We start from the raw sequence: 21,396 nt of genomic DNA, 5'->3' as shown, positions 1-21,396 counted from the left end.
GACAGTACCTTATTCTTTCTACCCCTCTTCCTTCAAATTCAAGACCTTAGAAAGTGACAAATATATTTAAAAGTTAAAGTCTTGATATCATGGGAAATTTCTGAACCCACCACTCTGTTAATAAATAATTTCACAAAGCAAAAAGTTATAATGTAGGGGAATTACCACTAACAGAGGACAGTCTTTTAAACAAAAAATGACTATACAGAATTATCATTGGAAATATTTCTCTCACCTCAAAATTTGGGTTGAAAATGCTCCTGGTTGATGTGAGTTCACATACCAGACTTTGTCTCTGGACAGCCATACTTAGTTTGTGAACCCAGAGGTCTCCTGAGGAGTTTGTTTTCTAGACTGTGGAAGGCATAAAATCATAGATTCATTTGGGTTAGAAAAGACCTCTAAGTTCATCAAGTCCAACCATTCTCAGCAGACTAAAATTTATTACAGAGTGGTTTGCACCTCTCCTTGAAGATGTTCAGGGATCTAAAAATAAAAACAGTTTGAAAAGCACTGATTTAGCCTGTTATGAAAAAGACCAATAGAGGCTCAGACACCCTGGCTATGTTCTATTATCCTCGAGAAAACCTTTCCTGTCAGGAGGACTGAGCTGGAGCCAACGAATGGCCACTCACAGCCAGTAGGAAAAAAAAAAAAAAAGGCAGTAGAAAAGTGCTGTTGGTTAGCTGGCAGACTTAAAGCAGCTTTGCTGGAGCTGAGTATCTGCGTGAGCACTGCTGTAGCCAAGGAGCAGCTCCCAGTTCTTGTTACACAACTCAGCTGAGGCATAGCTCCCTTAATACAAAGCCAGGAAAAACAAAACACATCAATGAATCAGAAGAGTATCTGACTGAGAACAGTGATCTCTGCAATCTGGAATTTATACTAAAAGTCCAGTCGTAACTGATGTTTACAAGATGCAGGTTAGTAAAACTACACACACAAAACCTCTGCTTTCTTTTTGTGTCCCTTGCAGTTCTAACTTCCTAGATGGGAGAGGAAATGTTTGCATTAATTATAGCATAGACTTGGGGGCCAGTAGTCCTGGATTATTTTCCAGGCTCTGGCACTGATTTGCTGTTGTCCAACCCTTGCTCGTATTAAAACCATGTTTACTGAACTGGTTCAAGAGTGCTTAAGGCTACAGTAATTTAAGCACAGTTTAGCTGGATGGAGTGAGACATTAATAAAGTAGTGCTCTCTGCCTACTACCAATAATGTTCCTTTACAGTAAATCATAGTAGCAGTAACCCTTAAAACCAAAACTTTTAAAATTGACTCACCAAAAGGTACTCATATTTAAACAAGAACACTTTAAACACCAAAGGGTGTGACTCTTATCCTGTGTGACCCACCTCTCTACTCTGTTTTCTCATGTATGGAGCCTCAAATTCAACACTTCAGAAGTGTTTTTTTCTCACTAATTTGTTTGCAATATTTCCAGTAAAAGAATTGACCGAGGCAGAGTACTTTTAAAAGCCAAAGCAGTTACTGTATCTGAAGGGAAAAATAAAAAGTCTCCTATATAAGCTGGATAAGTTTACTTCTATAAAATTGTCCAGCTAACAAATACAGGGATGTTATGAACAAGAGTTTTGAAAAACTATGTTCTCATTGTCTTCATTCATACCATGAAAAATACAGGCCAAATTCTCCACTGATGTACCACGGTTTTAACTCATATTTTCATCATCTGAGAACTTTGTCTCATTGAAAAAATGCGTCAGTTTAAAAAATAAATTCAAAAGTAGTTCAGGTAACATGTTTATCTATACAGAAAACAAACAAACAAACAAAAATGTAAATGATACCAGATACTTAGAAGGATCCAACTTTTTTTTTTTTTTCCCTTGGAAATTCTTTTGCAATTAAAATGAATTAGTTGCCTGTGACTGGACTTATCAGTTAAGCTTGAGAGTTAATACAGTTTATTACAGAAAGATAAGGAACTAGCTAAGGAAAAGGAAGCTAATAGTTTAATACAGTTGGTTAGTGACCTTTTTGAAAAAAAAAATACTGTATTAATGAAATTTGCTAGTGGCACAAAGTTAAAATTATATTGACCAAGTAGTGAAAGATTAGGATGTCAGAAACCTACCTGGACACTTAATTTGGATAAACATGAATTTTTGCTGTGGATTGTGTGCCCTTCAGTTTAATATGATACAGAGAAATCTGAATGCATCAATCAGTTTCGGTGAGGTCTGAGTCTCCTCTGAGATTTGGCCAAGTAAAATGCAAAATTGTATCAGGTGAGATACTGCAAGTATAGTGAATTTTTGATGTGTTCGGTCACCATCACCTCTGCTCATTCAAGTTGGAAGCAGGTAAAGGACATTACTAAAACAGGAAGAATTGCCCTATTCCTCCCCAAATTTCCCAGGTAGACCTCCATGCAGTGAAAAGATATGTATGCACTACATGTAATGTTTTGCAGCACTTTAGGTTTGTTGCACACGTGCACAGCACATGCTTGACACCTGAGTGGTAAGTCTGATACCTCCAAAGATGCAACGTCCAGAGGAAATGATTCTGGGAAGTGTTAGACCAAATATATATATTACTGAGTTCAGGATGTTCTGCAGAAAAACTTAGGATTTTTGGACCCAGCCTGATTAGAATTAATACACAGTGGGTTTAAGTGAGACTGAAATCCTGGACACATGTATAAATTCACAAATTTTGTACAGAAATGTAGGACATGCTTATGGAAACCAATAATGAAGGGAAGAGAGTTTCATTTGTAAGAGGAGCCTGAAAGACTTGGCTTGCTTAGTTTGACAAAATGAATGCTGAGTAGGAATGTTATTTCTGCCTCTTAAGGGTAAATGCTAAGGAGAGAATTGATTATTAAAACTATAGAAATATGTCAGCACAAGGCTGAATGAGTGAAGACTGACCATGCATGACTCAAGACTGGAAATTTTTTGCAAGTTTTTAATTGTCAGAGGAGGGAGTTTCCTGGAACAATGGGAATTGTGGGGCTGAAAAATAAAATTGCTTTATTGTTTTCACAGCAGCGTTTGGTCTCTTTAGGAACAAGACAGCATGCCAAAAGACATCTGTAACAGCCAGATCAATACAATCAAGATCCTGAAGTCACATAGACTGAAAGGTAAGCACGGATTTGGGTGCACTGGGACTCACATCCAGCCAATGAAGAAGCAGTATCACATGCATTAGTTTAGGCACAACTTTAACAGTTTCAGCCATTTCCACAGTGAAATTCTTTTTTTCTCTTACTCAGAACCACAACATATCCTCAATACAGCTTTTCAGGCTCGTGAAGTCAAACAGTCAATGAGATATGTCAACTGAAATCAAATGCAGGCTGTTTCTCAAAGCTAAGCTCAAGAGGTCATTTGGTAGTAGCTGATTTATATTAAACATCAGAACATCAGAAAGTGCAATATCAGCTCACTTTTCCTTTTTTTTTTTTTTTTTGGTGAAAAACATAATATTTATACTTCCCTTGGTTTAATAATAGGAACAACATCTCCTTTTACTTTGGATTTACTCCTGTCCCTAGTTTTATATGAAATTTGTTGCAAATTCGTGTTGACAAATAAGTACTGAAATGCCCATTAAAATAATGTTAAGGCCTATGATTACATCATCCTTTGATGGGACATCCTGTTCTTTAACCATTTTTTTGACACTTTCCCCACGTGCTCAAGATAACGAAATGGGGTCAGTGTCATGAAAAGTGACAAACTAACCTGTTGCTTCATAGCCAGATCTGACAACATATGAAACATATAGGACTTCAGAGCTATTGCATTTAATTTGTGACTTCATTCCACAAAATCAGCCATGGTCTCTTCAATAATCCCTAAGTGTGGTCACCAAAATACATAAAACTCTGAAAAGAAATAGATTGTATATGGTCTAAAGGTAAAGTTTATCCTGGGAAATGTTACAAGTGAGGTCTTAGCAGGCTGTAGAAGAGTGACTAAATAACCCCCTCATTGAAGTCTGTGAGTTAGCAGATGTGTCAGCAGCAAACCTTCTAGAACCCCTGCCAAGGTATAAAACTAGAGAGACATGAGGCTTAAAAACACTGTATCCCCCACTTGCTATGTTATAACACAAATGGCTTGCACTGTCCTCCCTGTCTTTTGTTGCTGTCAAAGCCCATATGTTTCTCTCCCATTTGCTTATGTTAGGGTACTTGTCCAATGATGTGGGCTTTCTGGTTGCTTGGAAAGAGGCACCAAATTACTGTTCAAAGCATCTGAAGAGTTGGAATAAAAAAGTTTTATCCCTAATGAAGCGAACATGGAGGTCATGAACACATCATGGTGTTAAAGCTTGTGTTTTCTCTGAAGAACTGGTGCCTGATTTCCATTCACCTTTTCTTAGTATGGAAGATTAAGCTTTACATTATCTATTGGATCTAGAACTAGAATGATGTAGCACACTTGATATGATTTCAAATGTACACTCGTTCGGTAGTGCTGAGGCACTCCTGACTACATACTGCCTATTGTAAACAATAATGCATGCCCTCAATATGAACACGTGTCAGCATTACTGTGAATCAAAGCCAGAGTTCAGCTAATTTCTGAGCCCATAAATTTTGTGTGTTTGCATTAGCTACTGAATGTTTCTATAATAAGATATAGCTATCTTTTTTGAACAAGTGTTGATATTGCAATGACTGCTCCATAACTTGACCATATTTCCAAAATATTTATTTTGTTCTTAATTCATACATGAGGTCCAGAAGCAACATTTTCTAACTTTACACTGTCCAAAATTTAGGGCTGAAAAGTTTTTCAGACTAGGTACTTCATTAACATGCCACTGTACCCCTTATTAACATTGAAATTTTTTACTTAAAACTAATGACTGGCAAATTCACTGGCAAACAGACAGTGAAAAAAAAAAAAATCTGTTCTGTGTCATAACACCATGTGTAATCCTTGTCTTTCTCAGTAACTGGAACAAATAAGTTTCTGCTGACACTAATATTTAAAAAGAAACTTTAATTTTCTAGACTGCTGTAAGACCGATGCACAGACCACTGAATACATGGGAAATATTCTAGCTGACATAAAGTGGATGAGGCTCTCTCTCTTTTCTGTTAACACCCATAGATATCACTGACAAACACCGTTTTTCTTCTTAAAAAAAAAAAAAAAAAAAGAGAAATTTTATAAGATATCAAATGTATAAGAGAAATGAGTCTGATCTTAACTATGCACATGCAGTAGAATAAATGTTTAAAGCCATGCAAGAGGTGTCACTTGAATTTACCAAAGAGATTATGTCAGAATAGCTCCATATCTTTCAGTGAGAAATAAATTTAAGGCAAAACACTGGGGTGGATTAAATCTGTTTGGCTTTCAACATTATATGTTGTCACATGGGAATCCTTAGATTAAACTGGGAAAGATGTAAATTAATAAATGAATCTTAAATCAGCTAAGGAGCTGGTTAAAGAGGATAAAAACATAGACTCCGCCAAAAGGGAAGGGAGTTCCTCTCGAAATAGTTTTAAAATGCATCTGACAATATTTTTATTAGAAACTGTAGCCAAAATAGAATTAGAGACTAATAAAACTTTCTGATGAAACAGAGTTGGAAAACATCTTCAACACTGAGGAGAACGGGAATATTGCAGAGGTGGAAGAAAAAAAATAGGGAGTCTATAAGAATCACAATAGATGGTTTTAGTACAATGTGGAAAATTGGTTGGAAATGACAGAGACAAAACTGGTCTGACCTTTAACAATTACAGGTTAGTAACAATAAGAATGTTTCCACTATTCAGACTAGTGAGGATCTTGAACAGCTTTCCAAAATAAGTACAAAATAATCTGTGCAGATTGAGGATGGAGTTTGTTCAATTTATGAAGGGGATTATATGAGTTCTCATTGCCTGCAGTAACAGGAAACTGGAACTGTGTTGCAGAACCTCATAAAATCTGTTACTCCTAGCCTTTTCCTCCTTTTATTTTTGCAAAATTTTATGTGCATTTTTTCCTTGTCCTCTCTAACAACTCAGTACTTTCTTAAAAACATGAGGAACTCTTGCAAAACAGGGAAAGGTATGGAAAAGGACTGCAGGAAATCGATATTAAAACACACAGAATAATTTTCCTCATTTTCTAGGCTTGTGTGATTTGAAACACTGGAGTGGTACTCTGGGGCTGTTTCCATTGCAACACATAAGGTGATTACATTTGAATTTGTTTCTTGGAGAAGACCCAGCAAAAACACTCAGATGGAAAGTCCTGCAATCACAATACCACTGAGACTTTATTAACAAGCACCATTACATCACTGCTTGCTAAAAGGACAGTTCATCCTTTTTTCTTAGACTGCTGTGGGGCTGAGGAGGCTGAAGACATTCAAACAAACCTGTTTTGTTGCCTGACTGGTATTCATAACCCATAGACATGTGGGTGGAGGGAGTGGGCAATATCACTCTATCTTAAAACAGCAGATATTTTAACACCTGTAGATAAGTAGTTCAAATTGTGGGAGCCACTCAGGGAAAGGAATTTTTTTGCTTTGACAAAATAAGAAACAAGATGAAAACAAGAAAAGTGAGTGTGTAAGTGGTTCCGTTTGTTACCTTCCAGTGGAAAAGTAACTTGAACCACATATTTTGGATCTATAATTAGAAAAAAGAAGAAAAAAAAAAAAAAAAAAGCAAGAGCAACCTCAAAACTTTCTGCGCTAATTTTAGGATTCATAGATTATATTTTTTTTCCTCACTCTTATTTTAACATTTTAATGCATTTAAAAGTCCTGTTTTTTTCCTAAAAATAAAAATCACAGCTCTCTTACCTATGTCTAGACCTCCTTTAATTAGTAAGTTTTAGTGGGACAGCAGCTCTCAAGGAAACCTGTATCTGAACAGATTATAATTGGCATGCTAAAGTCTGCCTGAGTATGTAGAGAATGATATCATTTTAATGGGAACCATGCCTGCATTTTTCAATAGGTATTAACACTGAAGTTTGGTGATCTTAGTGCAAATAAGATCTATTGGCTATCTATTTCACTAATGACCATTGTCTGTAAAGAAAATGTTTAAACATCTGTGATGATTTGCACTGTAATTGTCTCCTGCAGCTGACATGAGGCCTTTCAACACTAAATAGTGAAAAAAAATATCATCAACAATCAATGATTTCAAAATCAGAAAAGAATTTCAAGAAGTGTGGCAAAGCAATATGACTTTTGAAAAAAAAAATAAAAAAAATATAATTTTAGCAGCCATGGTTTAAACCTGCACATAAACTTTTAAGTTATGAGATGAAGTATTGCATTTAAATATTCTCCGGATATTTATCAGTCTTCACATCTTGTTTAGGCTCATTATTTGGCCATATTTCTAAATCTAATATGAGAACAACATTTCTAAGAATGATGATTTAAATTATATTAAAAATAAAGTAGAATTGAGGTGTTTTCTTATGTTAGGGTGCAGACTTGGCTGTGAGCTGAATTTGATTTCATCTGGTTTGCCTAAATCTGGGTAACAAAGTGGATCCTGCTTGAAAGTCCCAAATTTCCAGGTGTTGTACGTCTGGAATTATTTCCAGAACAACATCTGGAATTTCACCTTCAAGGGAAACAAAGCACTGGAAGCTGCACTGAGTTTTCCTAAATGACATAGCCTCTCAGAATAAACCTGGGAAGAGAACACAGTCCTCCTAAATTTCTTGAGCTTACTGACATTTCCCTGTCATGTCATGCATTTTGCATTAATTCTTACTGATCAGTCAGTCACTCAATTAGCCAAACGTTTTCCTGGAAAAATCAATGGCCAAAGCCAGAAGAAATGCAAAGATTGGCTCAAAAATATTTTACTCAATAATCATATATAAGCAACTTTTGGTTCAAATGTATCAGTAGCTAAAGGTCTGATTTATCACTTAAAGATCAAGATACTGCTGTCTTTCTAAGCATAAACATTACTCATCCCAACCCACCCTCCAATTACTTTTATTTATCTTCTTATTTAGAATGCTACATCTGTAAGGTATCATACATAGTAAATCCCTTTCATTGTTGCCCTTCTCTGATCTTGTTGCAGCTGTTTCTCTGCTGCAAGAAACATCTTTGGGCCATGACCAATCTAACATACTGTGGATGCTCTTACAAGAAATAAATAAAGTAGGCTTGAACAATATTCTTTAAAGAGTTTCCTGTATCTGTATTGGCTGCATTTTTTCAGCTGTCTAAAAAGATAATATGTCCAGCTCTGTTTGAAACTACTAGAATTTCTGCCTTTCAAATTGGATGCTTTTGAATATTTCAGGTGGATCATTTCATTTTCCAGTATCAATTGTCTTTCAGTATAACAATGTTTGTCTTAAGTGATCTCACTCCTATTATGTCACGAGCAAATTTTCTAGTTTTTATAAAGTTGTTTATAGAGCAAGTAACTTTCACCAGACATCTCTGTACAGGTTTTGAATATCCTAGACTTAAAAGGCTATGGAAGATACTGTACAGTAAGCGATACAAATGTAAGAGTTACTGTTCCACTCCTCCCTTACGTCATGGAATTTGCATTCCAAATACACTTGTCAGGACTAGGATGTAGGACAGCGACTCAGTTTTATCCAGTTGGCCTTTGATGCCAAACACCAAAACTTGAGTATTTGCAGGAAACTGGATAAAAGGTATATGTTTTGTGTCAATAAATAATAAATAACAAGATACTTTATTGTATTTGCAGTCTCCTGCAGGGAGACTCAGATTATCAAATTTACTGTAGTATACTTTATATATATATATATATATATATATATATATATATATATATTGTCCTTGATAGCAATTGCTCTAGTTCCATCTAAGGAAATTTGACCTACAAAAGTTGCCTCAGAATTTAAATATTTACCGTGAAATATAGAGTGACTGGAAGGATCTGAATACTTGATTCCAATTGACACTGAAGAGCATCTGGAAGTTAGTGAAGAACAAAAATACCTGATTTATATATATTATTATTATTATATATTATATTATATATATATGTATTTTTTTCCCCAGGAATATGCATATATTAAATTACCTCAGAAATTTAGAAAAATATAACACTTTCTTTAAAACTTTTAATTGTTGAATAGATACAAAAGGTGTATATATATTCTCACTTCATGAGCTTAAGTATCTTTGAAAATCTCACCTTTAACTATTCCTTAACAAACGGTATAGGAATAAAGGTCTACAATGTATATATATTTTTTTCTAATACTTAATAAAAAATGGACATGTACATTGTTGTAATGTGCTTATATTTAATAAAGATGGGACCCAAATTTTAGTTTTGGTTTAGGAACTGATGACTCTAAGTTTTGGAAAAAAAAAAAGATTTTATTTTCAAGTCTCTATAGGTTTGATTTGTAACAAGTACTCTGTACCACTGTGTTTTAATGCTGGGTGCCACAGAAAGAGAAATTCTGGGTCAAAAACAAGCTTTCAAAACCAAGTAAGGCAAGATATTACTTCTGGTGAAGAACACTACCCTTCTCAGATCCCACAACTGAACAGGTTACATGTGCATTGCCTACCGTATTTTAGTCAAAGACCTACTTTTTAAAGTGTATTTCAGGTCTACTTCATCTGAATAATTAAGGGACGACTCCCATTGAGCAGATGTTCAGTGACGTACAGGGAGGACAGCAACCCTCACTGACATCTAATGATAAGACAAGGGGAAAGCAGGAACATAGAAGGTTCCACTTAAATATGAGAGGAAACTTCTTCACAGTGAGAGTGACAAAGCACTGGAACAAGCTTTCCAGGGGGTTGTGGAGTCTCATTCTCTGGAGACTTTCAAAACCTGCCTGGATGCCATCCTGTGTGACCTGATCTAGGTGTTCCTGCTCCAGCAGGAGGATTGGGCTAGATGATCTTTCAAGGTCCCTTCCAATCCCTAACATTCTGTGATTCTGTGATTCTGTTGGGGACCAGAGCAGCTGAGGCAGAGAGGAGAGCAACCTCACTGGCCAGCACTGGACACACACTAACAGATAAATCTCTTGGTAATTACCAGCAAGTTAGCTGGGGAGAGAAGCAAATTGCATTCTTGTTATGCTGGAAAATAGCAGACTGTCAGTGATTTTCTACACACAGACATTTCTCAGTAGCGGATTCAGTCTGAAATACAGAGTTCAGTCCTAGCTCCAAACAAGGTTTTTAAGAAGTAGTTTCTTTACTTATTTTATTTACTCCCCCAAATCATGTAAACATTTGTGTTTGAAAATCAGAACCCTTCTTTTTCCTTGTTCTCTCTGTTTCCAGCACCACATAGGTGACCTAATTTTCAGAGGAACAGCTCTCAAAATCCACAGGAGGTACACAGCATGTCTGAAAATCAAGTCATAAATAGATGTGAATCTCTCTCTCTTCTTTTTTTTTTTTTTTTCCTCGAGAAACTGAACTGCCAAGTCTCAGTAAACAGCCAAAGAAACCCAGCTTGTTTAGAAATGCTAATTTAAAGCTGCATGTGTGTTTGCATAGGCTGTATTGGACTGAATAAGTCTAAGTCACAATAAAAGGGAAATTTATTTTTGTAAAAGGAATATTTAAATTCTTGGGGGATTGGGAGGAAAAAAAAAAGGCTGCTGTTAGAGAAATCTACATCTGTGGGATTTGTGAGTAAGGCTGGAGTGGAAGTAAAAGAGGAAATCCCCCACACCATTTAATGAAATTCTATTGTGGGATAATCACTGCCAAAGAAACTCATCAGTTCAGACTTTGAGCATCTTTGTCTGTTAAAGAGTCTGAACTGTGCAAGAGAAACATGCATTTCCTGCAGTGGGGGTCTTTTTTCCCTTGTTGAGATCAGGGTTATTATTCCCCTGTAGGAAACAGTATCATTTATATGGGGAAGATCTGGATTTCATTATGTCGCCTTTCTCATTTAGGAAGTGAGCTGACATTCTGTTTTGAAGATCTTGAGAACAAGGAACATTTCCTAGCACACACACAAAAAAATAAGTCACACTTTCATGTTATTCTCATGCCTCTTCTTAAATTTTTGATTTCTCAGATTAAAATAGGTTTATGTGTAAAACAGATATGTAATGGATGGGAGAAAATTCCTTTCTTAAAACTCCACCAAATGCAAAAGAAGAAAGGTGAAGTCATTTGTACACAGGGTAAAGGAGCTTTAGAATTCTTCCAAAAGGAAGACGCTGCTCAGCTAAAATCTGCCATTTCTCCACAATCTCCCAGCTCCAGCAAACCAAATCCCAGAATTTATTTACCTGAAATGGCAGCATTCAGATTTACTCCAGATCAAGCTAGCTGTCATTTCATTTCATTTAGGAAGTGATCTGTAAATTGCCTAGGTGTTACACGAATAATTACAGGGTTCATTCCAATAATTCCCCTCCTGAATTTATATCAGTACGACCCCATTGACCACAGCAAACTAAGGTAAGATAAAGAGAAATTCCTCACTGCAAGTAAAGGGAGTAGAGAACCTAAGGAAATAGAATCTAGACCAAAAGTCCCCTAGGGGAGAAGCTTCTGGGCTGACCAATATATACAGTAAAAGTATTTTAGGTGGACCAACAAATGTTTTTGCTTTCCTCTGCTTCAGAGGTTCTGGTAATGAAGTCTATTTATTTTTCATGGAAAGTAGATCCTGCTTTGGTTTCACATACAGTATTTTAGATTAGCTATGGAGAAAACAAGGAAATGATAGACTGGGCAAAGTTTCAGTTTGTCAACTGAGTTGTAAGATCTGGTCAGCTAACAGTGATTCTATGCAATCTTTCATCTTAGTGAACTATTTAAAGGACATCCCTTTCACCTTCTTTGAAAAACAATGGGGAGATTATGGATTCTTGCAAAGAAGAGGAAATGAAGATTCTGATCCCAGGAAATGCATGGAGATGTCACAACTCTTACAAACTCAAATAAAACAAAACAATGGATCGACTTTAATTCCCTGTTCAGCTGTTTCTTGTAGCCAAGGGTACTCTGAGTGACAGTGACAAAGAAATCCTGGTTACAAGGGATGAAGTTGTTATGTTTCATGTCTGACTATGTGTCATCTCTGACTAAGAGTGAGTCACAGATTTATCTGAAAATGTCTGTTTCTGAAAAAAAATATACAAAGAAGATATATGCTACTTAATTATTTGGATTTTTCACATGATTAAAAATGGGTATTATTGTTATCTTTTATTGCAACAGCACTTAGAGACATAAGATCTGAACCAATATCTTGCTGTGCTCTATGCTGTGGAAAGAGAACAAAACAGTCTCTGCCATCATTCAATGAAGACTGTCCTTGAAATTATAGTTACAAAAATGGTTCAATTGTTTTAATTACTAAAGTGAAGGGATTTCTATTGATTTGCTTAGAAAACTTTCACAGTCTAATAAACCATTCCAGCCAGTGGCTTGTTACCACCACTTCTGGTCTTCAACCCCATTTTGCCTCTGAATTCTTCCGTCCTGTAACTCTCTTTCACCATCTCAAGGAGTTAACCCTTGGTCCACAGGATCAGGATTTGTAGTCAACATTCTGGGATATAAATATATGCTCTCTTTCCCATGGTTTCTCTCTTACCAAATGAGTCTTGGATATAAATCCAAGATATAAATCCTAAACATGTAACAGTCAGGTTGTGAAGGCCAGTCTAGTGTGCTGAAGTTATACATCCAAATACCTGCATAAAGAAGAGGACCTAGAGGTAAGTTCTCCATCTTTCTAGTAGCAATGCTAGCAATTTTTAAATTATCATGAAAGAAGTGGGTATTCATCTTACATCGCTTTTCACACAGTGGGAATGCTGCCCTGAAGGGTATTTAACCCCAGAAGAGGGTTGCAGTGTCTGGATCTCAGATGTCTACAGGCTCTAAAATGACGTGCTCCTTGCAGTTTGCTGTTGGTAACTCTGGGCAGATCCCCATCTACACTTCTTCCAGAGGCAATTTTCTCCCTCCATTCACTATCTGAAAAGCAAAAACCTCTGGCTGAGGTGGTCCAGATGATCTTGGCGGGACTAGTTGTCTATGTTTTAGGTGCTGTATTTCTCAAATTCAAAACAGTTCAAAAAGTTGTCCTATGTCCTTTTGCAAAGTATTTCAGCACAGAATATACTTCAGAGAGCATAGTGGTACATTTTTACACCTCTCTACAGAGCTTTACTATCTAACATGGAGTAACAGTCAGTAGAACTGCATAAGGTCAGGTTCAGAATTAAGTCCAAAATGCCTCCTTTAAGTAGATGGTTACATTAGGAATTTATTTATTTATTTATTTTATCCTTGCCTGTATTTCAGGAGTAAAAGGATGATTAGGAGAAAAATATTTCCAATGTTTCATATATAATCTAGACAAAAACAAAGGAAAAAAAAAGAAACAACAACAAACAAACAGAAGCAATAATATTGATGACAGGAAAATAAATCCTGTATACAGAAAGTATTTACAACAAAAATGAAAGTCCATAGTCACTGTTAAAACACCATGCCAATCTATTTCATCTATCTAATCCCTTTCTGCTGGAATCAAGAGTGCAAGAAATCCTAGTATCCTTCAAAATTGAAAAGAAAAAAAAAAAAGCCAGTGAATTATTTTAATGTACTGAAAACAGCTTTGAAATAATCTGTAAGCAAAACCAGTTTATACGATAAATGTTTTTTTAAACCTTATTAAGCATTTATTGCACTTGGTGAGTCAATCATTTCCTTGCTCACAAATACCCGCACAACACTATGCACTGTACATGAAATATACTTCTCTACCAGTAACCCAACATATGCCTCTGAATCATTTGGTACATGACAAGTTTTCTCAGTGTTACAACTGAGTGGATATTTGTTGTTTCAATTTCATTTTTGTTTTGAAATTTTCTGACAATTTTATTTTGAATTAATATGAAAAAGATTTAGTCCAGTTTTCAGAAAGAATAATTTTGTAAGACAATCTTTCCATTCCTACCATGTTGATTCAATGCAGAATATCAATACAGATTTGAGACAGAATGAAGGGAAGATGATGTTAAAGAGAAAAATACAGAAGGGTATATATACTTAATTAACTGTTTCAGATTGCTGATTATGTTATTATTCAGCATCGTATTATTATTCTACATCGTATATCAGAGATGTCAAATATCACAGTCAATCTATTCTGGTGTTAATAATGCTAATATGAGATGAAGAGTTAGCATAGTGTGCAGTTATACATTGGTATCTTTCAGGTATTATTACTACCAAAAATGTTCAATATTTATCAAAACTGTAGAATATTCACCAGAAAGTCATTGAAGACCAAACACAAAATTCAGATGTTATTCTCTAAACAATAATTATTCAATATCTTAAAATAATGATATCTTTATAAAGGTGTCATTGGTAACATGGACAGTGGAACTGAGTGCACCCTCAGCATGTTTGCTGATGACACCAAGCTGTGTGAGGCAGTTGATACTCCAGTGGGAAGGGATTCTATCCAGAGGGACCTAGACAGACTTGAGAGGTGGGCCAATGAAAAGCTCATGAATTTCAACAAGGTCAGATGTAAGTTCCTGCATCTGGGTCAAGGCAATCCCAAGCACAAATACAGGCTGGGTGGAGAATGGATTGAGAGAAAGAAATGGACGTGTTGGAGTGAGTCCGGAGGAGGGCCACGAAGATCAACAGGGGGCAGAAGCACCTCTCCTATAAAGAGTGGCTGAGGCAGTTGGGGTTGTTCAGCCTGGAGAAGAGAAGGCTCCAGTAAGACTTTACAGCAGCCTTCCAGTGCCTAAAGGGGGTCTACTGAAAAAATGGGGAGAGACATTTTACAATGATGTGTAGTGATAGGGCAAAGAGTAATGGTTATAAACTAAAAAGGGATAGATTTACATTAAGGAAGAAATTCTTCACTATGAGGGTGGTAAGGCATTGGAACAGGTTGCCCAGAGGAGTTATGGATGCCCCATCCCTGGAGGTGTTCAAGGTCAGGTTGAATGGGGCTTTGCTCAACCTGTTGTGGTGGAAGGTGTCCCTGCCCATGTCAGGGGAGTTGGAATTAGATGGTCTTTAAGGTCCCTTCCAACTCCAATCATTCTGTGATTCTAAGCCACACTGAAGTTAGAGACTATTTGGCATCTTAGAGACAAATTCTTTTAAAAAGATCAATCAGCTTCTCTAGTCACTTTGTGAAGTCAAAATCTTTTCATGAGCCTTTGTTTTGGATAATATGTGAGAGGAAAAGCACCAATATTTAAAAATGTATGAAATTTATGATCTGTTTAGGAAACTACTATACTAAACGAATTTCAAATGAAAATATTTTCTATATTTTTGGCTCTCAAAGAGGCTATTATTCCACTGATTTAAAAGTGAAGGGGTAGGTTAAACAGCTTATGTTTTTCATAAACCTTTAGATCTAAACTTCTGCCCTTTCTTTTTCTCCTTAAGTAGGAATTAAGTAAACTTTGGCCATATACCTGCAATGATGACTCTGAGGAACCGTATATGCTGTCAATATGTATCCATGTGCTGCTGCAGTCTTCAGCAGCTAACCCAGTCACCCTTATGGAATAATGAATGCACCCAAATGCTCAAGCCACAAAGTACAATTTTTCAATTATGTATTATTTTACATGTGGCCTACTTAGCAATCAAACAGAGATTTAGCTACTCAGAAGATGAATTGTGTTAGTAAGCCAGGGAAAAAAGAAGAATGCCTCTCATTTTTAAGGAACTTTGATAGACCTTTGTGATTATATCTTGTCTTCCTACCAATAGAACAGATGTAGATATAATGCTACAGAAACAATTTGTGTTGTGAAGAAAGAGAATGGTGGCAAATACAGTTTGGGGAAAGAATATGGAAAAAATATTTAGACAAAAAATGCAATTCCAAACAGGAATTTCCTGTACAAGGAAACCTTGCATCCAAATAAGACTTTGCAGAGTCACTGTAAGAGCTAGAAATTTACACTGAACAAATTCAGAAGGAAAATAATGGACACTTTTGAATAGCACATGTGCTGAGCTAATGGGAACCATTAACAAGGAAGCAATGGTTTCTTCTCAACTTAAAGTTTTCAAATAAAAATGGTTTTATTTTCTGAAAGATTTGCTTTTATTAAGAAAGGTACAAAAGAAATGAAATACTACAAGGAAATCGGATTACTATATCAACAATCCCTCCTCCCAGTAGATTTATAAGAAGTCATTGGCCAGATTTTCAGTGACTTCAAGTGACATCAAGAATTTTCCCGTTTGTTTTATTGTGTTTAAAAACAGAAATCAGTTAGATTCAACACAACAGGCAAAAGAGTTTCTCCAGAGCTGAACCTGTTTAAAACACACCTTTTATAAGCTTTCTGCACAAAGTCAGAAGTGTTTTTGATCTCGCTCAACATAAATGTCCTCTGACGCCTCTTAGGCATCTTTTGCTGTGGACAATTTCTTTGGTAGAATGAATGCACGATACCCACTGTGGATCTAACATACTATATGGAAGCCAAGAACATAGCTTGAAAAATACTAAATGGGATTTTCTCAGGCTTATCATTAAACATGCACAGAAGATTTAGATTGCTCTGATGACTGGGTTTGAATTTGCAATAACACCATATGAGCTTTTCTTGTGTAAATAGCACTAATTTTCGCAGCACAAAGGCATAAAAATGGATGAAATCTTGGTGCGCTAAGGTACCAAGATGTTTTTGTCTCACTTCCTTTTATTTATTTATTTGTTTGGTTGGTTATTTATTTATTTATTTATTGAGATCTCAGAATCACAGAATGGCTGAGGTTGTAAGGGAGCTCTGGAATTCATTATGTACAACCTGCTTGGTTCAGACAGGGCTAACTTACAGCATGTTACCCACAGGCATGTCCAGAAACTATGATCACTTGAAACCAAAACTCAGGGTCCAGGGGTGGTGTTTGTGGTGTTCTTATTAATCTGCAGAGATGTTCATATCTCTTGCTATTATAATCTTCTAATTGCTAACCCTCTTGTAGTCACAAAACATGCTGAAAAGGAGGAATCTGGTCCCTGAACCCCTGTGAGTTATATTCTTACCTCTAGTCTAATCAGTTATTTCCATGACCACCTTTTAGTACATATTTAAGTTAGTTATCAGATACAAACTGAGACTACATTGCTTATATTGCTCAAAATCACCCCCAATCCTCCCTTTACTACAGCTACAGTTCTGAATGCTGTACAGATCACATCAGAAAATTGCACAATTAGACACTTGACCTAGAAGCTGGAAGGTGGCAGAGAAGTGTGTTTTCCCTGTACTGACTTTCTTTAATAGGTATCCTTGCCTGGACACTGTTAACAAAAGGCCACTGGACTAGATGAAAGCTTGATATGACCTGGAACAGACATTTTTCTTTTTCTTAGTAAACCCAAGAGCTGAACTGCAGCCAGTCCTGCAAAGAACTGTGAACCAAATAATTTCACATTTGAGGGGAGAGCGGTTTGAGTTGCAAGATTTTGAGTATGCCAGTGTCATTCTTTGCAAAGGTGTGTGACCAGAATAAGGCGCACTGATGGAGAAAAGGCAAAACACAGTGATTTAGAAACTCCTGTGGTCATGAAAGACCACCATTATATTTGTGCATGACCTACAAGCTCCAGAGGCCATGTGTGAAACAGAACACGCAAAGTTTAAAGTTACTTTAAAGAGTAGCACATACAACTTTGACAGCGCCTGCTGAACGGTAGAATATGTGACCTCTTGTTGATAATTCGTAGTACAATTTTTCAAAGAAAGCAGGAAATAGAGGCTTACTGCAGAAAAAAAAAAAAAGAAGAGAGGGAAAAAGAAAGAAAAAGTTGACTCAAAAGCACTTTATATAGTGTTCCAGAAAGACCTTAACTGAACTTTGATCATATTTTTTATTAATTTAATTAATATGTAGTTTCTCTTGGGGAAAAAAAAAAAAAAGCAAATAGTAAATACAGAGCTAGAAGACAAAATGTTTCTGCTGTTATTTTAACCCTTATTGTAAGACTAGTTGTATGATGACATTGAAGAACTCATTTAAGAACCTCTATTTCCCTGCCTTTAAACTGGGTATAAAAATATTTTCTCATTCTACTCACAGTCGTGCTTTGAGACTTCTTTCATTCAGGATAACCTTAGAAAATTATTATTGCTAATAGAGGGATTCCATAGGAAGAAGTTGTTCAGGGGTGGAGCAGAAGTCTTATGAAAATTACCTGTGTGTTTGGTCACATCTGTGATGGTAGCCAAAACCATGGAAAACAGGTTGTGTATGTAACCACTAGTGAGAATAAGGACAAACTGCTAGACAGTAACAACAAAATAGGTGGAAAATGGCATCTCCCCTCCAACCAGAACAAATTACATTAAGGAACTGGTCTTGCACTGTCCAACCTAGGATCATAAGGGACTGAAACACAGTCGTGGTATCATATTTTACTTAGAGTTTCATGGCATCTTATTACTGTTTCTTCCAGGAGCCATTGCAGGCATGGAGAGTGCAACTTTACATCTGTATAGGCATTTAGCTCTGAATTAAGCCACTGTCACTCTGTTGGACAGAACTGTACAAATTTATACCAGAATATTTGGCTTTCACTATAACCATTTTTTTTCCACTTTACTACTGCCAGTAAAAGTCAAAACCAAACAAAACTCTGCTAAAATGGGTCTCAAGTCTTTGTGCAGAGCCATGAGTTTAGCCCCTGGCACTATGTTCCCATTGTGTCCGATTCCACCACAACATTCATTTCGCTCCCTGCTGCACCCGGTCTACAGACTTCACTGACACTGGGACATCTTTCCTGCAGGATGTAGCAATAAGTTAATTTAAACAGCGCTCATCCTAGGATTTACCATCCTACTGTGATGCACAGATGAGTTTTTGAAGATGGGAGATATGCCATAGCATATATTGGAGCTGTTACATTCTGTTAATTTTTGCTTAGCAGTTAAAACAAGGATGAAATGATCTTCAAGGCTGGAGCTGGGAGGCAGCTTTCTTTCTCACCTTCTCTTGGGATCTGTAGGAATGGAACATTGCTTTAGGCATATGCATACAGGTTGCTGGTATTGTGGTCTGGTGCTATGGCTACTTGCAGATATTTTGGAACATCTCACTGAGACTTCTGCAAATGTCTTGTCCAGACTTTTCTAGCCATATTATTGCTGGACTACAGGAGCTGATATGGTTGTTAACTTGTAGAGTTGTGCTAACAGAAGTCTGTGGTATACAAGAAACAAAGGGTGGAGCCCTAGTTTCACCTATGAATGATAATAAATCGTAGTATAGGTTAGGACTGTTTTTCACTCCTTTCCACTGCACCATAATGACCACTAGAGTTTGCTGTATTAATGTTTGAGTGAACAAATACAAAACATCTGAACCACCCCTATAAAAAAATTTCCAAGGAAAACACAAATCCCTTTACCACAAATGGTAGAAATTACAATACCTTTCCTCAGCTGTTGAGAGAAGCTCAACCTGAAACATAGAAAAAGCTGCAGGAAGTATATGATTAAGTAATTGGCACTATTTTCTCTCAATTGGTGCAGCGCCAATGTTCCAGTAATGTGCTAAGGGGCACCGTCCTATTTTCAGATTAAGTGAAAAAATTAAGGTCTTGACTGCTGACCATTTTAACAAATTAAAGATCCTTCAGCATTTATTTGTAGAAGAAGGGATATTAGCTTTGATGAGCTTGCAAAACTCCAGCTAAGAGAAACAAATGCTACAGACCAAGTTCTCCCTGAAGTTCCAAAATGTGAGCGTCTCTTTTCTTCTCTTGCTCTCATAAACAGAGTAACACTGAAGTGTGCTGTAAAAAGGAGATATTTTTCACGTGGAAGTTGGTGACAAATGCATTCATACCTCACTCTGTGTCTTGTACAGCACTATGGGATACATTAGGATGGAAAATGAAATATGCTGGTAAACCCACATTTAGGATTTGGGGTTTGGAGTAGGCACTTATTTTGGCAACTGTATTGATTCTGGATGCATCTCCAATGTAGTTTCAAATTTTTATATCTAAGACTTCTCAGTGAAACTCATCTGTCCTTTCTGATGGAGGTACTGAACAGTTCTCATCTTTACTCATATGCTGAGTTCAGTTGGACTCATTCCCTGTGATGGGCATTAGTGAAGAAAACATAGACTAAAGACAGAGTAGATAATATCTTCTCTCTAGCTTTCCATGACTACTGCCACCACAGTCCCAGGGAGCAAGACACAAGGAAGACCAATTTTAAAGAAGTCTTGCTCCAGCTCTGCAGCTCTGGTAATAAGTGTCCTCATTCACTGTCAGGATGGGGCATGTTCTGTCAAGATGGGTAACTGATCCCCCTGATCTTTAACAATGTCTCAGCTTGTGGAATATGATTCTTTTCAGACACGCATGATTTGGCCACATTTTTACAAAGACAGAAAAACTCTTCATACCAAGCCTATCCTCTGCCAAATTTCTATCTCCTGCATCAAAGCCTGCTAGAGCCTGGGCCTCCCATCAAAATGGCTTTTCCTGGCAAAACACTGCTGGGATGAAGACAAAAATTACATCCATTCTCGTTCTTAGACAGAGACAAAGCTTCTTCATATCAGTTTTAAAGAATCCAGAAAAGGAAAAGGAGAAAGGGGGAGGAATCTTGAGCAGATTAAACAGTTTTAGTCCAAGTAAATGTATTTTGGGAAAGAGATAAGCAAGTGCCCTATAACTGCATCAAGCAAACTTAGGTTCTATTAGTTACTTGAAATCATAAAATTCCAGGACATTGATACAGAAACAATCGAGGACCCAAAGATAGCAGTCACATACAATCATAATGTTCTCCCTTTTAACATCCTTTCCATCTGTTTCTATTAGTCACCACTTGTGTCCATACCAAGGTCATAACCTAACTCACTCATGGTGAAATAAACATCATTTAATGAGACTACTTGCAATGAGTAGGTTACAAGATGGCATTTACTGGATCACAGCCAGCAGCAAAATTTCAGATATTCATATGTTCAGTTTCCAAGTCTGAGATCTCAGGTCACAAGTCTCCTGCATATTCTTGATTTTCATAGAAATCCAGCCTTTTAAGTGCCTAATTGTTTTTGGAAATGAGCCTAAGTCATCTGGCAATCACATTTTGAAACTAACTTTCTGTCTAGGTATCTGTGCTGACCCATGTAGTTAGAGCATTCACAAACAATAAAATCACAGTCATTGTTTTTCCTGAACTGATCCCCAAACCAACAGATGCAGTTATAAAGAACTTAGTAGAACTAGAACCAAACACTTCAGGAATTGCCAAATAAGCTAAAAATAAGAGCATACGACAAGCTGCAGAAATAAAATATTCTGCCTCAAAATTTGAACAACAGTGATCAGAGGCAGCCTGAGAATTTGAGGGAAAGCCAGAAAAACAACAGTTTTTCAGTGCTCACAGTTCAAAA

The 21,396-nt window shown here is 36.6% G+C and overlaps 1 long non-coding RNA gene across 1 annotated transcript; it reads left to right on the top strand.

Moving 5' to 3' along the window:
• The first annotated feature begins 459 nt into the window (after positions 1 to 459).
• Positions 460 to 10,348, top strand: LOC308188946. The gene is made up of 3 exons (XR_013945894.1): positions 460 to 923; positions 3,018 to 3,115; positions 10,273 to 10,348. It is a non-coding gene; the product is annotated as an uncharacterized lncRNA (long non-coding RNA).
• Positions 10,349 to 21,396: the final 11,048 nt, after the last annotated feature.

The sequence above is a fragment of the Anser brachyrhynchus genome (genome assembly GCF_964034855.1).
Source record: "Anser brachyrhynchus genome assembly, chromosome: 2".
Classification (NCBI taxonomy): Eukaryota; Metazoa; Chordata; class Aves; order Anseriformes; family Anatidae; genus Anser; species Anser brachyrhynchus.
This window is presented reverse-complemented; position numbering and strand designations above follow the sequence as displayed.